The sequence below is a fragment of the Haliotis asinina genome, chromosome 3 (assembly GCF_037392515.1).
Source record: "Haliotis asinina isolate JCU_RB_2024 chromosome 3, JCU_Hal_asi_v2, whole genome shotgun sequence".
NCBI lineage: Eukaryota > Metazoa > Mollusca > Gastropoda > Lepetellida > Haliotidae > Haliotis > Haliotis asinina.
In genome coordinates, this window is record NC_090282.1 from 19,389,370 (window position 1) to 19,409,390 (window position 20,021).

The window sequence follows — 20,021 nt, forward strand, 5'->3', positions numbered from 1 at the left end:
CCAAAGGCCCCCAACGCCTGCGTCTCATCAGACAACTTAAGTAGGATATAAACAGATTTATATATACTTTGCTATTTGAATCTACAAATTTTAAGGAATTTTCTCGTCAAAATGTTAGCAGACTCATACATCGCTGAATCCCCTCAAACGAGGGGTGTAATACTTCAGACCTCTTCACCAAAGCACACTCTGACATCTCGAGAATATTCTACTAAGCTTTAACAAAAATGGAAAGCATGAATTCATTCAGGATTGAAAATCATGCACACATTCAAAGATCGCCAGAGACTATGACGATAAACATTCGATGATGACCTTGCGAGGGATACAATTATGAATTAGTACCAGTCGATAATATCGGTTTCCCTAGCTATGAATCACCCATCGTAGTAACCAACCAGTTAATAGTAATATTCAATGGTTTTCAAAGGAATGCATCCGAAATGAAATGAAGGTCTGGCTGTACTCAATAATTACCTACAATACGATGGTACGGTAATCATCAAACGTTCTACGTCAGAGATATCGTACTGAACCGAATACCAAACTAACCCTGGAGGCTAAGAATACCTATACATTAATTTCCCTTAGAAACTACCGAACGCGTCTTATGTTCACCTAATCAGCTGGAATGTTTACCTCTTTACTGACATTTAAGGGGGTTATAGCTCCTGCAATAATTGATAAGCACTATCCGGAGCCATCCATTTAACCTCACCTTTGTAAAGTGGAACACAGCTTCAGTGAACGGTCTTCCATTTCATTTTGAAATGCACTCAAGTGCATGGAGATGTACTTTGATTGCTATGAGAACCGTATGTGCCTACATTGAGTACCTGTTCCACGTTGTTTAGATTTGGCTCAGTTTGTGTATGTTATTAATTAGGACTGTTTGTGCTGGTTTACAAAATATTAAGTAAGTATTGATTTTGACATTTGATGAATGCACACGTAGTAAACAAATCAACAGGCCTTAATTAGTGTGTTTATTCTTTGATTTCGTTTATTTATATGTATGTATACCAGTATGTGTGGTAGATTTGGCTTGCTGTAGTAACGTAAGCTTTGATGAAGATGCTTGCACAATCCAATTTAATGTGCATTTAGAATGAACCACACGTGTAGAACTTTCTCCTCAGTGTGAATACTCAGAATATATAGTCGATTATTTCTTTACCACGAAGCATTACGTTTCCAGAATATATTGCCGAAATATGTCTATATATCTTATTATTGCAAACAATGTCCTCACATTCACAACAAGAGCGACGAAAGAACGTAAATCTTTTTTTGTTTGGAACTGTTAATCAAGCTCTTATGTTTATAGTGTTCACTCAGAGCGGCAACAGTTTACAAAATGGCTATGTTTAAAACGTTGTAAATATGTGCAACGGTTTTAGTGATTTTTGAAGTCGGAATGTATCCATCTATTTATAATGTGAATTCCCTAAGTCTGAAATGTTTTAGATCAAGCTATAGCTTTGTAAATAGTATGAGTGAGTATGGTTTTACGCCGCTTTTAGCAGCATTCCAGCACTATGACGACAGGAGACACAATAATGGGCTTCACACACTGCACCACTAGGCTACCCCACCGGATCTGTTTAGACAATAAACCATAGATTTATTCTTTGTGTGTTGTCGCCAATACGATTAATTACATGTATATATCAAGGTATTTTCAACTGAAAATCAAACATTACATGATGAAATCAACTGGTTTCTTTTGCCCTTCAGTTTAGTTTACGTATATTGTACACTGCAACGTGTGCACGTAATTTATCCCCACTCCCTCACATCATCCTCTAACAATATGGTATGTTGACGCGAAAGCCCCATATAGAGGATACCCATATTGTGTCTTGTGATGAATAACCCTCATTTAATGACAAATTCTTTTCACGTACATCCATGTATATATCCATTTCGAACCCAGCTGGTATCAGTGTCGATAATGCAAACATATTACAGACTTTCATCCGTTTAAAAATCATTATCACATACTGATGACATCAGGACTTCGCTGAAACTCATGAAAGCATCCCACATCACTGGTTACATCGATTACATCATACACATACATGAAAAGGAGTGAGTGAGTGATTCTTGTTTTTCGCCGCACTATTCCAATGTTCTGGTGGTGGTCCCTGGGTCAGACAATGCAGTGACCAACAGCATGAACATTGATCTGCGCAATTGGGAACCGATGACATGTGTCAACCAAGTCAGCGAGCCTGACCACCCGATCCCGTTAGTCGCCACTTACGACTAGCATAGTCTCCTTTTAAGGCAAGCATGGGTTGCTGAAGGTCTATTCTACCCCGGATCTTCACGGGTCAACATGAAAAGGAAAGTAAATAGTCAACACGTACAGCACACGTGAGCATATACCACAAATGAAAACAAACTTCTGTAAACTGCATAGTGCATCATTTTGGTCATCGACACGGCAAATTTTGATATGGCCTTAACAGATCTACCACAAGACCTTCAGAAACATACACAAAGACAACCAATCGGGACAGTGCTATATATTCCGTCCGACGTGTGTATATACTTCATTCCCTGTCCCGCTGCAGACAAGTCAAAGACGCACCTGTTACATATCAAAAGTGAGATATATTGCCTTGTCTCGTCTACCGTACAACATGCACACACGAGGTTTCCAAAGACGTGAGCTACCTTAAAGCGTCTAGTTTTATTCATAGACGGCTATTATACTATTATTTATATATTATAATTACAAAAGACAGAGGGATCAGTCTCCAAGACTTTGTTCTGAATTCAATCCATTTTTTGTGTTTTTAGGGTAACTAGTAATTATCAGAAAGCAAAATGTTCATCCGAGTAGGCTATGTTAACTGGGTATTAAGATTTGAACGATGCTGACTGCTCAATCAGAACAGTTCATCTTCAAGGATTGTTAAACGGCTGTAACTCTCCGTACCAGGTGGTGTGATGCTTTGTGCATGGATGATAAGGCATGACGTTGTTGCAAATTCCTCTGGAAATATATAATATTTATGAGGGCACCGTTCTGGATTCCAATGTTTATGCACTTAACCGTACAGACCCTCTCAGTGGTCGTGTTGCGTTCGGCATTTGGAACAGTATCTCAACAAAACAAAACTCTGGAACAACAGTTGCTAATTTATACCTGGGCGTTTAACTATTCTAAGACAATAGTCCGTATTTGCTGAGGAGGTGCAGTCTGAGAGCTTACATTGTCCTGAGGAATGATTCATTCAAAGTGGTTAAGACTATCACTCAAATCAGTCTGAATAACCAGACTAGTGTCACCATCCTTAAGCATGATGTCACAATCAAATGACGCCAGAGACCTCTGTGCCATTAAAAATGGTAAGTTGTACGATGTAGCAGACATTTGTTTTCACTATTTACAAATTGGAAGAATTAATTTGAATTATAAAGAGAATTTCATTCTCTTGTGTTCTCACCTGGAAAATATTCATCAACAATGTCGTTGATAAAGCTGCAAAACTATGGAGGGTACGTGTTAATATATTTCATCAATAACAGAAATTAATATGGATGTGTAATTATGAATAGATGACGGAGATTGTACGGCTAATAAACAAGACTTGGTTTTGTTAATGAAAATACATATGTAATGCATGAGGGATACGAAAGTGGGTCATAAGGGAGATGCGGAATAGATAATTGTACAACCACTGATACACATCCATCCACCAATCCATCCATCCATCCATCCTTCCATCCATCTAGCCATCCATCGTGTCTCTTTCGCTCTCTATACAGCGTTGCTTCACATTTGTCTGAATAAAAGTGAACATGGCAAATGAATATGACTTTCAAATCTTAATAACCAGATCGATGAAGGTAGTATTGATCAACATATTCAACTGTCGGGAGCAATTGATGTGTCCTGACTCCAAACATCCTGACGGGCCATCAATCTTACTTGACGTTTTAATAGAAACAAAATATACGAGCCTGTGTGGTAGTATTCAATCAGATCCATACCATCGAGAAAGAATTACGAAACCTTCAAGCAGAATTCTATAGAACACCAAGCATTATTCTGGAAACCAATTATGGGAACAGCACACCTTTAAAGTGCCGAGGGCAAACTCTCAGATGACATCATTTTGCAGTCACACAATGTTGGCTTTATTCTGCTCATCAGGACGGGTTGCAGAGTGAATCTGTCCCCGACCCCTCTTCACACAGAGTCGACAAATAACACGGCAGTATTACACAGCTCCACGTTATAAAACACTTCAATCGATACATCGAGAAATCACAGTATCTCGGCTTTGCCCTAATGGCGGGAACTCGGAAAGCAACGCCATGAAAACAAATACAGTGAACATGCCAGTGCTGAAACGTTGACTGCGTTGAGCCAACAGTCAGAGAATTAGGTTGCGCATCCTTCTTCAGTACTGAGGGTGGCCATGAATTTATCCCCCCGAATGAATATGGCTTAATGAAGGAACGTATTTTAATCAGGGCGGAGGAAGGGCGCATCATGGCACGGCAGGTATCGTGACCAGTTGACGTACTTCAGATATGAAGGAAAACACTGAGTTCAGTCAAATGTCAATGTCGTGTAGGTGTATCCGAATAATCGTGAGAGCTGGTTTCTTTTTGTCAGATATAAAATTCCCTAATAAACAAATATCGTCAAACACTATTTGTAACCAGGTGTATGATACTAAATATGATGCGGCATGTCACAATATGTGTAACTAGAAACGTAAACGGTTATCTATGAAGCTGACATGTTGTCATGCTAAATTTCCATGTCAAACAAGCTCATTACCCAGATTGTATTTTCCATTAGTAATCTGATATGAAACGTTAAAACTTCATTAAACTAACTGGAACAAATTGAATCAAATTTCCCTCATACAAATATAACATCTGTTAATTTGCCAGGTTATCCCAGCGAATCGATCACACCTGTGCAGTATGGTTTGCTTTAAAGTTCACATACTGAAAATACGTTTCAATTAAGCCGAGAATCGTCTAAGATGCTTATCGCCTCCCATTCATATTTTACAGGTCTCCTTGCCACTGCCTGCAGAACATGGCATTTGCGGAAGGTTATGCGTGATACGGTTACCCTATCGACTGGAAGACTGCATAGGGTCTAGATGACATACTTTAGGCTGTTAACAAAACCTGCCCTTTATTTATCTGTATGGTTACTGAAACCGTATAGTTCACCTTAAAAGGGGAAACATAAGGTTCAAGTTTCCTAATCCTTTGAAGTCAGTTTTCATGCATCGGGAGAGCACCGTTCGGCGCTCATTAGACCCGTAGTAGACCGTATTACGATTACTGGCGGCAATGGTTATTAATAAGTAATGATTATTATGATTAAGTCATGATTACTCCGTACACAGAGTTCGTCAAAACGGACACATGTCCACTTGACATCAATGGCATCAATGGTACTGTCCGAATTAACAGCTAGTGATCTGTCCCTTTGTTTGTTCTCGTTCTCGTTCTCTGACTGTTTTTGGGTGAAGCTGGTAGCTTTGAGGGGATTATGTTTGCTTTTTGCTTGGTTCGTTTCTCAGAATACATGGTTTGACATTTGAAACCCCGTTTAGTCTCTCATTCCTGATCTTGTTAAAGTCTCATCCACATGAATGGACGTGTTTCAGTTAGTCTGCCCCAAAGCCTTCTTGAGAGCACATGGTGATACCTCTGAGTTCAATGATCCATTGACAACATTGCCACTACCGTTACCCCCAGTTGAACCTGTTTCGTTAATCGGTTATTTTCCGCCCTGACGTTATGTATTGAACTTAATATAGCAGTCAGTTATCTGCAGTGCAGTCAACTATTTCTCCGACGAGAATGTTGCTTCGCGTCTTATATAATGCATTTGTCAGCCTACCTGTTGGATAACAGGTGATGGTTTGATTGTGTCGTCATTTGAGATGAGATTAATCTGAGATTACTATGTCGGGTTCCCTGCAAATCACCCATCTGACCTGAAGACCGCTAAAATATCTATACTGACGGGCAAAAGAAAGTGTACATTCATGCTTCATGGAGTCTTAACAGTGAAACAAGGAACAAACAGATTGTCATTGGCGATGCATTGGTATCATGATTGTGTTTTGGACCTGTTGTTTACAGAAGTTTTGAAATTTGGGGGTCAAATCCATTTTGAAGCGTGTACCACGAAAATTCCTCTGAGCGGCATTTCACTTACTGCTCAATCTGGAATAAGACATTTGATAGATGCATACGTGGTATTAAGTTACACATGTTAAATGCCATGTAGTCATGTACGTATCAACTAGATGTTATTTCCACAGATTGGTGGCATGCTACTCCTGGTATAGTTGTTCGACAATTAAAAGTGTGCCAGGTGACATATATCTCGTTCAGTGCTTCAGTTACATCACCTGGTGGTACCGGAATGAGGCAGAATAATTAACACTAAACTGAAATCTTTGGTGGTGCTGGGAAGGACAGGATAATAAAATGAGATTCGAACCACAATCAACATGCATAGATACATCACAAAAAGAAAAAGAAAACCTCATTTGAAAAGCAAATGGTTACATTTTAGGGTACTTATGTCTTTCTGCAAACAGTTCTGACACATAAAAGGCCCATACAACATTTGTTAATAACACTTCAAAATGTCATTAAGATGATGGAGATGTACATGTTGCATGAGGTCAAAAAGCAATATTTACATTTCAAACAGATACAGAGTAGGGATGCATTATGCAATGAGAATGGTAATAGAGTTTTTCTTATCTGCTGCATCGCGATCCTCTAGGTTGCAAATCAATCTGCGACTGAATATGAAACAGGTTCAATACAAAAAAATATGAATAAAGACCTTGAGCCGATCAATAAGTTGGGAGCAGCTATCATGTGTCAAGAATGTGTAGATTTATGAATTCCCGAACCGTTTATGTAATACAGCGCTCGATGATGCGACCTTTCATAAAATCGGATCGATAATTAAAAACTACAAGCTATTTCCGTCATCAATATCTGTGAATAGCGAACAGTGTGGCACACCATTATTTAAAGCGCATTATGGCGAAGAACACCATATAAAGCCAGATACCACTGGCTATGAATGGGAAGGGGATTTCGCTGGGAAGCAGCTTCTCTGTCATTTTCCCCGCGCTATTCAATGCCATATTTGCTCTCTTCAGACTGAAGCTAGTAATCGAAAGTAATCTCAGGGCCAGATTTCAAGCATAACTAGCAATGTAAGAGTCAACACAGCCTTCTCCCGGAGTGGTTGGGGGCGCTTCCAGGGGGTAGGGACTACCTCTTGGTCCCAGGGAAGGGTTGTCACAACGGACGTATAGAAGGCGCTATTTCACACGCATTATGCTATATAAACGATCATTAGTCATGTTAACTTAAACTCTACCTCAAGGCATTGAAAAGGCAATAAATTTTAAACAACCATCATGTAGCTTGTCTGTATTTACTTCAGTGGGATAACTACTATGATCAAATCCCAGATTGAACAATTACATGTAAACTGGATTCTGAAATGGGGTCTGGAATTAGATTTTGTTGGCATTGCCTCAACTGACCAGCTCACAACAGCTGGTAGCACAGTTGAAGACCGATGCTGAGACTAGCCAGATTCGCCACACTACAAGCGGGCGGGAATATAGGCAATTGCTTTAAACCAAGACTACACCGATTTATTAACAGACTCACCTTTATTGCGTATGCAAGGCTAATGCTATGATAATATCCTCTTGTGAACGTCCATTGCTATGTGTGTGAAGGTTAGCAATACACTAAAAACAACTAGGATCCACAAAAAGGCATTCCTTGGGGAATACTCCCGCACCCCTGTAAGATACTTGGACGTAATCACCAGCCAAGATAGACCGTAGACAGGCCCGCGCTGTCGATCGTAGGAATCGCAATGCAGAGGGCGTTTTCACTAGCGCGAGCACTGAAGCGGCGTGATGTTCAGAGAGTGTCTCGGATGGAAGGACCATGGCCACTATTTCCCTACACAAGGCTGATCCCGTCAGCTTTTTCCTAGTGATAGCACGGCCGGATCAGACTTATGCGCCATGTTTTATCCTACTGTTTTCTTTCCATTTCTTGCGAGTCGGCCTTGCGCCTTGAGACTATCACGTGGATGGAAGGTGCCATTGATTATCAGCAAGCTCATCAAGTCAACACGGAGTTATCAAACTCTTACAACCTTCCCACGCTGTTCCATACTTTTTACGTTGATCCTGTATCGTGGAGGTTGCCTAGGATCTGTACCCGTGGCTTTACGTGAATCTTTACTCAAGTAATGAGCGCTAGTTTCCCTGTTTCACTCTTCTGTTGACGGCGTTGATCGATCGCAACCAATGCTAATTCTCATTGCCTTCTCACAGTCAGTGAGTTTGTCTGATCCCCAGTCTGCCTACTCCAACCTTATCTCCAGCATCTTCATCGTGTATATATCCTCACACATTTGTCCAATTCCAAACCATTCACACAACCATAAATATCATACACACGAGACTCTGTTATGTAAATATGCCTAGTTCCATAACAGTTCATTAAAGATCGCCTCTCCGAAAACATGGAATAATGCGATAAACAAATGTTCAAAGTGGCACCCCAAAGGCAATGAGGAGAGTAACCGCCCCTGGCGGCAGAGATGTAAATAGGGCTAATAGTGGTCGTGTTCTTCTCTGTTTCATTGGCACCGTTGGTTACTGCCAATCGAAGAATTTGGTTCCAAATCGGGCGTTAATGAGATATCTGAATGCACAGCGCGCCTTGGATAGCCCAGTACGTTATTGCGGGCAGTAATGAGCCCTGAAGTCTGACAGATGCGTTGTTTTGTACCTTCAAGCTGAGCATGATAAAGATGAACACACAGATACGTGCACTTAAGGCATGTTATTTTTGATCGCCATTGTTGGAAGAAATAGACCATAAGTTTTTAACCAAATCACTTGAAATATCCCAGAGATGAGATTTGTTATTGAGAAAGATAGGAGCTTAGAAGACCAGGGATGCTGTCAAGAACAAAGAAATGTCAACTTTTAATTTTCTTTATATCAGAGTAATGATTCCTTATGGTGGTTGTATTTATGATGTTGAACTCGATGCCTATGTCGTCTAATTCTCATGACACCGTTTTTCCAAACGGCCTCTAGAATTTTCACCCTGTTCGGTTCCAAACCAGCGGGACTTTGCGAAACGTAGAAATCAATGCTACTTAATTCCGTTTGAGATGCGTTTGTGATTCATGCATTTACAACACAGATCTGCCCGTTGTCTTTAATCGGAACCAGGCAATACCTACGGAAAGGCATCCCATGCGGACTGGAAATCAGTTTCTAATTAAACTCATGTAATTACTTTTGTAACAAACACAATCGATAGCCTGGCGTCTTGCACGATATAGACTCCATCATCAGTGTCTGTTTCGGACTTCTCCCATTTTCCCATTTTCGCAATCTTTCTTTGAGTTAGCAGTTCTGAGAGGCCAACGCGATGTTACTGAAAAGCAAGAGGCGCCATGAACGGCACGTGATTTCAAGGGCATTTACTTAATTCCATTGGCTGCAGGAAACTCGGTGCATGACATAGAGTCTATTACTGAGATTTGTTTCAATTTTTTGTGTTCGAAATTTTTCAACACTTTTTCTTAAAAGTTTATCAACTTCGATCGAAATCATACAATGAAGAAGGGCCTGTGCGTGATCGCACGAAATGTTGCCCTCATCTTGCTACTCAAAAGAAGATGAAGACCGCCCAGTTCTTTCATATTCTCATGGTTAGTCTGTCAGATGTAACAACGATGAAGTTGATGGAAATAGCATTTCTTTGCGCACAAATACACATCACTGTTTAATTCAGGAAGGCAAAATGTCATGCGGTACACTCGGATTCAAAGGGGTCAGAAGTTTTGTCAAGCTGCATCTGAATGCTGAATTTATGTGTTTACAAATACCTAAATCAAACATATTGCATTTCCAAACTGGATCTACATTTGCGAAGCTCTCTTAGCTCCAGGATAGTCTTAAGACTAACTTAGTCCCAAGGGATCTTCGTAAAAATCTAGGTCTTGACCATGTACACCAGCTGTAGATGTTTATGTGTGTGTGTGTGTGTGCGCGTGAGAGAGAGAGAGAGAGAAGGGGAGAAAGAGAGAGAGAGAGTTGAGAAGGAGAGGGAGAGTGCAGTATACAATTATCCTCGCTATGTTCGACCCCATCAAGCTTTGAACACAACATTCCATCTCAGATCTATGTAGGGCGATGCTCATAATATGAATCACTGGAACGCCCGAGTCAAAACCCGAAAATTTACACTATAGCTGAGTGCGGCTTATCGACACAAACAAAACAGTTTTAGCTGTTTTAAGCTAAGGGTGGTGAGAAAACTGATATACTCCGTAACACCTCGTTGCTAACGCCTTCGTAGGGCTAAGCTGCATCATGTCTAGCCTTAATATAAGAGGCTCGCTTGAGCATTGTGACCATTGTTCTGTCTGTTGACTCACTCTAAATAGCCATGAGTAGGGTGTTCAGAAGGGTCTATATGCTCATAACGATCTTAGTCGTGACTCGGAATAATACATCCTCTCTTAAGCATCGATTTCAAACAAACGTCTCTTTCTAGTAGGAGTCGAATGCACGGGATACAGGGATCCTTTCATCCACAGTGATATGTAACACCCACGCTGATTGGTTGACACTAGATGCCATCACATCCGTGGCCTTCACATCAGTGACAGTTAATGGAGAGTGCCTCGGGAAATCCCATACAGTTGCTGAAATACAGCACGGCTTTGAACGGCATGGCCGTAATCCGTCAAATATTGGAGGAATATGAATCATATTAACAGCAAACTGGTAGATCTTAATGCGATAGACGATTGTTGATAACCTTTCCACTGTTAAAGGTAGTCAGATTCGGTATCAAGGTTACAGTCTCCCAACAACATCATTGTCTTTGAACTGTTCAGTGAAGGGGTCCCGCCATTGCCATTAGAGTTGTCTCCCTTCGTCAATTAACACGGTAACGAGGGATTTTACTTTGCATCCTGCCTTTGTTCTGGAGGTTTTGTGGATATTGCATTAAAACAGAACATCTAATCGCATTATTTGGATGGAATGAGCAGTCAAGTATTAAAGTATCACGTGACAGTGCGTTTGAAAACGGATACGGCAAACCGCAAGGAATGTACAAGAGGAACAGTCGTAACAGCAGATCAGAGGAGAGGTGATTAATGTGTCATAGTGTTACACACCTTTCCGAGAAAACACCTGGAGTCATCATGAATTTCAGTGATCCCCTCCTTTAAATAATACAGCTAATATTTCCTTTACATCAAACAGAATTTGTTTCAGAGGATAGTTCAAACTATGTTTGTCATAAAAAATGTCTACATGTTCACCTTCAAAAGTTCAGGACATTTATTTTAACGATACATGCAAATTGCATCGGCGTCTACTGAGTAAACATATATGATCAGTTTTTGGATCAGCCATTTCGACAAGAAGAAGGCATCCCCACGGGAACCAAGTGTGTCTTGAAGACCTGTACGTGTCTCGTGCATTTGTCCGCGTTTTTGTAGCAATGGAACAAGGTGATGTATCCAAGACGAGAAATTCTCTTTATGATGTGATAGGTTGTAGGAAAAAGAGAGGGGAAAAAGTCATGGAAATTCATAAATATGGATAGAAAAGGTCTAAATTAAATAAGGTCAGTATTGATCATGTATTCACTGAACAAGTCAAAGCACTATTATCATAAATAGCATTACATACATATTTATGAACTACATTTGAACCTATGTTATAAAATTAATATAATACTCCAGGATAATACTTGACATCACATCAATAACACAAAATCAATCTTATAATCCTTTAAGAACTAAATAACCAATAAAATGTTCATTTCTCCTGTTTTCATACGATCCAATTGCTCGCAGCATCACGCTGAAAGGAATGATCAACTTGAAAGTGAAATAGTATTCATTAACTGGAAAAAAGAAGGTTTTGCAACAGTTATTTTTCTGATGACTTTTTTTCCCATGACCTTTTTTCCTATGAATTTTTACGAACACCATCTGATTCCGTTCAATGACGGGGAAAATAGGCATACTATTCCGCTGACATACCGAACGGAACAAGAAATGAATAAAACTCATAAGAACCTTCGCCTGCCTCATATAATTCAGATCAGTTATTCAAGATTCACAATGGCAAATACCCTCCTGTAGACTGTATAGAAAAAGGTCATTACTTCAACTTTTCAACAGTCGATTTTCCCATGATGTCGAGCAATATTCAGTTATCTCCCTTCCATCGATTTTCAATCGCAAAACATCGGTAATTTCCGTGCTTGATGCGTGATTCAATGTTATTCGAGATAAAAAAAGTACTACCATGAAGCACCAGAAGAGTTCGGAATTCTCAACGGAGTAAATTGAGAATAATAAAATAGCGCTTAGCCAATTAGAAAGCGACATTCATGTGTGAGGTAGGATAATGTTCAATGTTCTTCCTCCAAACGCTTCCTGCGAATCTTTGCAATGTTGGTTGACAGAGATAAGCCTTTCAACATGGTTTATGCTAGACACTAATGGGACATTTCATTTTCATCAGTGACCGCATCAATTCTTCATTGACCAATATCTATTGATTTTTAACGTGCTCATAAAGTTCCACACAGGATAGAATCGCCCCACGTTTTTGGTAACGCGTGGTACCTTCACATCTTGATACTTGATAAATATGGAGCTTGGTAGGAGACCGGTCTAAGTATAGTGATGCAGCGAGCTTGAGGTGCCGGGATCGAGCCCACCTGTAAGCGGGTGTAAAAACCTTAGATCAACTCAGCGTTGTTACAACCCCTACAGTACAGTACACAACCCTGTGAACCCAGGAATCCTTTGGTATATGATCAGATGGAAGCCACACGAATGCATGAAAATAACTAGTTGCTGGTACAGCAACGTCTAGTAAACTTGTACAAAGTATTGTGACCATGTGTCTCATTCCACCCAACTGTAAACTGGTACCTCATAAGGATGTGAAAGCCACATAACCTCGGTGCACCAAAGTAGCAAGAGTTGTATGATCCCCAAGGAGTAGAGGTTGATAGATGGTACGATACGCCGTTGAGACTGACATCCAATGATCGAGGGAAAGTAGAGCAGTTGAGCTGAGATACTTACTCTATACAAATGTATAATTTTATAAATAATAAATATAGTTAATTTAAATCAAAATAGAAACGACGTTTCATTTTGACCAAATATTACTCAAAGCTGATTCGATAGACAGATTCCGACCATATCATTACTATATGTTTATGAATCATGATGTAAATCAAGAAAGGGTAAACCGGATTATACTCTATTTTCGAAGGACAATTAATGCTGGCTATCTGAGATATTGACCATGTCTTAGTACTCCCTGGTAAGGATTCACTTGAGTATATACAAAACTATGCATCCATTAATGTCTTTCAAGGAAGTGACTCTTATCAAACAATGTGTAAACGATCGACACTGGGAATTCACACAGTACTTGAGACACAAACCAGTATGACAAAGACAAAACTGTTCATTGACAAAACCCTTTTTCGATCTATGGGTACATAGAGGTATCCATACGTACATATGTTAAAAGTTTCAAACTATTCATGCCACCAGCAGTGAATCAATAGCTCCCCTTTTCTCGAGTATATTTATAAACCACTTCCGTCGTGAAGGGCGTATGGTTAAACATAAATGTCCTTTAACAACAACAGCTGAAGGGTGTTTGGATGACACCCGTAGCATTTGTCTGGTGTTTATTGAACGATAGCATCTGTAGGTACTGATGACGTCATAACCATAGACGGAGATGATTGGCAGAAATCGACGTGCAGTTCGATGATCGAAGTCAGAACCGTTATCAGTGACAATGGGCAATTGTACCTTTGTCCAGCCATGGATCGTGGAACTGGTAGGGAATATTCATACTGACATCAAACACCTACAGTAGCTGAATTGTTGATTATGCCATTTGAATGTCGTTTAATGAGACGATAGAGATATACTCAATATCACCCAAAGGCACGTGGAATATGGCCCATCTTATTGGTGATTATTGTGTTTGTCATAATTGTGATGCCAAATATAGATCATGAGAAATACGCAATTATGACCAAAACTATAAAGTAGATAATTGGAATTATTCATACCTTTATAATTAGGGGTTGATATTTTACTGCTTTGGTGTACAGTACAAATATTGAATGATGTAGGTAATCTTGATTAAGTGTGATGCTAGCATTACTAATGCCTGATTTACGATTTTTTCCTGAAGAGAATCCGGTCTTTTCTTGAATATGCGAACTATTTGACGACTCAACTACCTACACCTTTCAGATTAGGGCTTAAAGCGTTCGCTCGTCACATCGAAGATCCGGCATGGCTACTGTGTTTGAAGATCATTTCTGGTCTCCCCTGTCGTGATATTCCTCGAACATTGCTAAAAGCAAAGTAAAACTAAACTCACTCACTCACTATCTTATACACGTATGCAAAGAGATCCTTTTTAGACATGAGCTCATACAAATATCTATATTTGATGGCAACAGAGATTCAGATATATATCTAAATAATGTTTTGATCATTTTTCGTTTCAGCGACTATAACGTTCAGATCACAGAGTCTTGAAGCATACATTTCTGTGTTGTGGGTACCCGTAAGTATTTACATGCAAATGGCACAGGATGCAATCGACATCATTGTGAACGGTGAAGTTTCAGAAATACTGGAATACTGAAGAACACGTTGCAGACAACTGACATTCGGATCACCGTGAAGACTAAATTGTTCACTATGATTTGTACTCGTCATTAAGCCAAACCTTCTGTCATTTACAGACAGACGTTTCCAATTATAAATACAGCATACACTAAAAGTGCCATTAACTGTTAACAGTGAGATCATTTTATCTAAAGGGGTTGTTAAGTAAACGAGATATTTACATAGGTGTTGCAACGAGTGTCAGTAGAAAACATTTAAATGTTGAAAGAGAACGGAAATTGCAGAAAGAGATTTAACAGTTGTTACAGATGGAGAGATTAGCGTTGTGAGGTTAACAGCATCGGTCGGTAACTAGATCTTGTTACTGGGTATCTGGCTACTGTTACGACACTGCCCACATAGTGGAATGTGTGTCTTTTGTATACCACCAAGCTAGAGCATTTTCTTACTGTTCCACGTGGATTAACAGGATATGCAATAAATAATTAAAAATATTTATAGCACCTTTCCAGGCTTCATATCCTTTTCAAATCGCGCAAAGGATACCCAAAACACAAAATCCAATTATCATTACCCCGGATAACCCTAACTGCCTGTGAGGCGCTAGGGGCTTAAAAGTCACATGTCTTATCTCACCGGGTAACCATTTTCTGCTGGATGAACAGGAACAACTTTAAACGAACTCCCTTGCCTAAGGTGAGACCAGGAGTTTGTATGGATATATATATCATGTAGATAAGATATGGACAACATGACAAAGCGTGTTTTTATTCATCTCTCTTATTGAAGGTAACCATTACCAACATTCGTCCCTTGGATTATATTTTGGGTTTTACATCCGTTATTCGAATCCGTTCTTTCATTCATTCATCATCTGTGTCAAGCATTTCTGGAATGGGATTAGAGATGTATCAATTTGTTCTCCATCAGAGACAACGAGCCTCTATCTGATGACACGGCTTTGTAAAATATGGCTGAAATACGCTGGCATACGTTCCCATTGCTTCATGACTAACACAAGAAATCAATTTTGTTCTCCGGGGTTAAGGAGCTATCAGGCAAAGTCCTCTTGACCCTCAATCTGAAGTCAAAATTGGTTGATGAATGCATTTTATACTCTTGGTCAGATATTACATGTCACAAATAATCTGCTATAAACAGTCTTGGTATTCTGGCGTCTTGTCAGCTTATTCGTTTTTGTATCTAGGTTGATACTTCAATTTTAATTTCATCCTCAGATTATACACCGTTACATGTTTCAGAATGAAACGGGAGATTCTGAGCAACGAATGCAGTCAATAAATTTCTTTTTCGAAATGATTTCCATCGAGAGCAATGTTGAGATAACTGCACGTAGTTAGTAGTTAGTGACTAAACCATGAGATCATTCTCAGCAGATGAGTAATGATTTAAGCTAGGATTATTTAACAAATGCTTCAGCGTTGGTGAATGTTCTATAGATGAAATGTGTTTTGAAATTGTCATTCACGCACTTACACTGTACATTTCCTTATCTGTGCTTTTCTCTGTGCTCACCACTGTTGTTTAGTGGATAGGTGGTCTGTGGTTCGACTTGCCTCGTCATTTATATACGTTAAACATGGCAATTGTTGTTGCCCTGCCTCCCAAGGATACGACAAGAGATCACCGTGTTGTGTTTGTGTTTGTGTTTGTGTGAAGAACACACATTGAATTGACCTCCCAGGGAGAGAGTAGTCTAAAAAGTTAGAAACACGCCGCGGCAACGTCACGCTCACAAGTCACACAGCCGAAAGTGATGCAGCTGGTTAGGACGTCAATCACTATGATAACCCATAAGATAGGGGATAACAAAGCCAGAGATAAAATAGGTGCGAAACGAGATAACAACTCACAATTGTGGGCTTCTACACAACTCTGAACAGCAAACCACCCTAGACGTGAATTTCAACCCTATATATAGCCTCACCATCTCATTATCTCACCGTCTCACCTCTTCACAATTTCACCACTTCACTATCTCATCACTTCACCACCTCGTCATCTCATTATCATTACTGACCTAGGCAGCACACAAGTGAAGCCCATTTCTAGTGATATTGCTACGATATTGCTACAAAGCAAGGTAAAACTAATCTCACTCACAATCTCACCACCTCACAAGTGTTCACTCGATGTCTATGTTACTGGAGCTAAGTCAATATCAGTTACATATGTCTACAGTGTCAGCTCTACGTGTTAAAATAGATCGTTAGTGACAGATTCTGAGATGACACTAATGATTACGTATGAGCGATATATATCCCACAGGTGGAGGAATTATCACCTACGCCCACGGATATGCACTCACAGCGAGATGGATGTCCGTTAAGTGCTTGCGTATATCACGCGATGTCAGACCGAATCGACTGTTCTTCAACATAGGTATAAAACGGTTGATTGATGCCAGCCTGTTTAAAATCAAGCGACTTCACATCCAGTCAGAACATCCACATTAGCCAAACAGTTTAGGTATTGAGGCGGTGGGGTAGCCTAGTGGTTAAAGCGTTCGTTCGTCACCCCGAGGACCCGGGTTCGATTCCCCACATGGGTACAATGTGTGAAGCCCATTTTCTGGTGTCCCCCGCCGTGATATCGCTGGAATATTGCTAAAAGCGGCGTAAAACCAAACTCGCTCACTCACTCAGTTTAGGTATTGGTCATTGTGTCATTGGTATTTTGTTGATAGTCATTGCTTTCAGTTGAAAACATTAAGAGTGATGGTGTAGTCATGAGGTTAATGTGTAGACTCGCAGTGATACAATGTACTCGGTTTAATTTCCAACGTGGGTGCAGTGTTTGTGGTGATATGGCTCTAGTGAGTGAGTGAAGTTAGTTTTACACGCCGCTTTTAGCAATATTCCAGCCACACCCTTGCAGGGGACACCAGAAATCGGTCTCACCCATTGTACCCATGTGGGGAATCGAGCCCCACCAAGATATGGCTTGAGCATAGATTATATATGGGGCATAACATAACACTCATTCACTGCTTAAATAACGTTTACTTCACGGACTTCTATGATGCATGAGACGAATGCACAGGAACACGATCTTTAATACGATAACAGAAACTGAAACAAATCGGCACGTACATTTCATGCATCTTTTCATTATTTCAACTAATCAACAACTTAAAAAGAAAGTCAATGATAATTTTGATATGTAATCTATTTGTTTGCACTGTGATATGAATGTTGTAGACGATGAAAATCATGTTTTTTTTATTTGCAATAGATTTTGCTTCTCCGTAAAGAATACTTCTTGTCAACAAAAACAACAATATTGTAAAACTAGGTTAAAATTACAACAAATATTAAATACACCTGATGTAAATATACTAAGGTTAACATCGTTATACTTGCAAAAACTGTTTAGACTCATATCTTCTTAATATGATTTTGGTAATGTGTCAACGACTGTGTACCTTACAACACAAATGCACTATGGACCATGTGGCTTAAATACTGAATAAACTTGACCAATACGATAATGCGAGATGTACGGAGTTAGCAGTGACGTTGCTATGCATCCTGGGTCACAGACAATAACCGTTCTATGCGCGAAATGAATAAGGTCACATGTCTGTGAAATGCGCCTGCACTCTCACTGATTTGACGTTCAGATCTTATAAAAATACAGGGCTACAAAGATGTCGCCTTGGCTAGGAGTGCCATCTGTTATTTCTCGAAAACGACAAACATTATTTCCTAATCAAACGAAACCCTTGCTTAAAGCAAACTAAAATTTGAAATTATCTTCCGACATGTTAAGATATAGTATTTTCCGATTGTATTAAGAGCACGTGGTTTGAAATCACCATCAAATAGCGAGGACACTCCATGCTGGGAAATTGTCAGCGTTGGAATGAGAGCGTTTTTCTGCCGCTTTTAGCAATATTCCAGCAATATCACACCAGAAATGCTCTTCACTCATTGTACACTTCGGCAAGACGAGCACACGCTTTAACCACTAGGTCAGAAACACAGAGACAGCTGGGGCAAGTATAACAAGCGTCAGGAGCACCTGGTACATACAAGTCTTGCAAAAGTCTAAATATGGAATTCAATCACACTTACGTTTATTCAGTGATACGCTAAATTATGGAAATGCCTTCCCTGATCAAAGAACATTTGATCGAATCGAATGACGTTAATTGAATTTTCGTCAGAAGGGCATGCTTGTACGTACTTCAACATCAGTGAAAAAGTACATACAGATATGTTTATACGGAATATAAAATCTAAGTTCACCAGTTGATTACGTCTTCAATACATTCCCAAGTTCATGTGGACGACAATATCAGTACTGCCCCTTCGATCAGAAATAGCAAAATTGCAAAACTTCTGCATCTTTTCATATCGATATTTATCGCATCACCCTGGAATCCACCCATCTACCGATAAAGTCATTTGATGTCCCATCTCAGGAAGTTTAAAACTCCATGATCAGAAGAATTTTGAGAGCTTATTCTAAATTGATCTATCCAGTCTCATCCCGGTTGGTGTTTTTCTCTGATATGCCGATGGCTAAAGGAAAAACTTATTATGGAGGCATCATAAAACAGCTCACATACGCCCACTGTTATACATGAAAATGTCAGCCAAATTTGGGGCTATGCCTAAATGTAGACCTGAAACTAATCTAAAACGTACCCCAGTGGTTGAGATGCAAGTAATGTGTGTGCCCTGGATCAGTAATGTTGTTGAGATACAAGTAATGTATGTGACCTAGATCAGTAACGTAGTTGAGATGCAAGTAATGTATGTAACTTAGATCAGTAATGTGATTGAGGTGCAAGTAATGTGTGTGCCCTGGATAAGTAATGTTGTTGAGATACAAGTAATGCATGTGACCTAGATCAGTAACGTAGTTGAGATGCAAGTAATGTATGTAACTTAGATCAGTAATGTGATTGAGGTGCAAGCAATGTGTGTGCCCTGGATCAGTAATGTTGTTGAGATACAAGTAATGCATGTGACCTAGATCAGTAACGTAGATGAGATGCAAGTAATGTATGTAACTTAGATCAGTAATGTGACTGAGGTGCAAGCAATGTGTGTGCCCTGGATCAGTAATGTTGTTGAGATACAAGTAATGCATGTGACCTAGATCAGTAACGTAGATGAGATGCAAGTAATGTATGTAACTTAGATCAGTAATGTGACTGAGGTGCAAGCAATGTGTGTGCCCTGGATCAGTAATGTTGTTGAGATACAAGTAA

At 39.7% G+C, this 20,021-nt stretch overlaps 1 protein-coding gene across 1 annotated transcript in view; it reads right to left on the reverse strand.

The window, feature by feature from the left end:
• Positions 1-20,021, reverse strand: part of LOC137277617 (potassium voltage-gated channel subfamily H member 7-like) — a 147,115-nt gene that overhangs the window by 64,652 nt on the left and 62,442 nt on the right. The window lies entirely within an intron of this gene.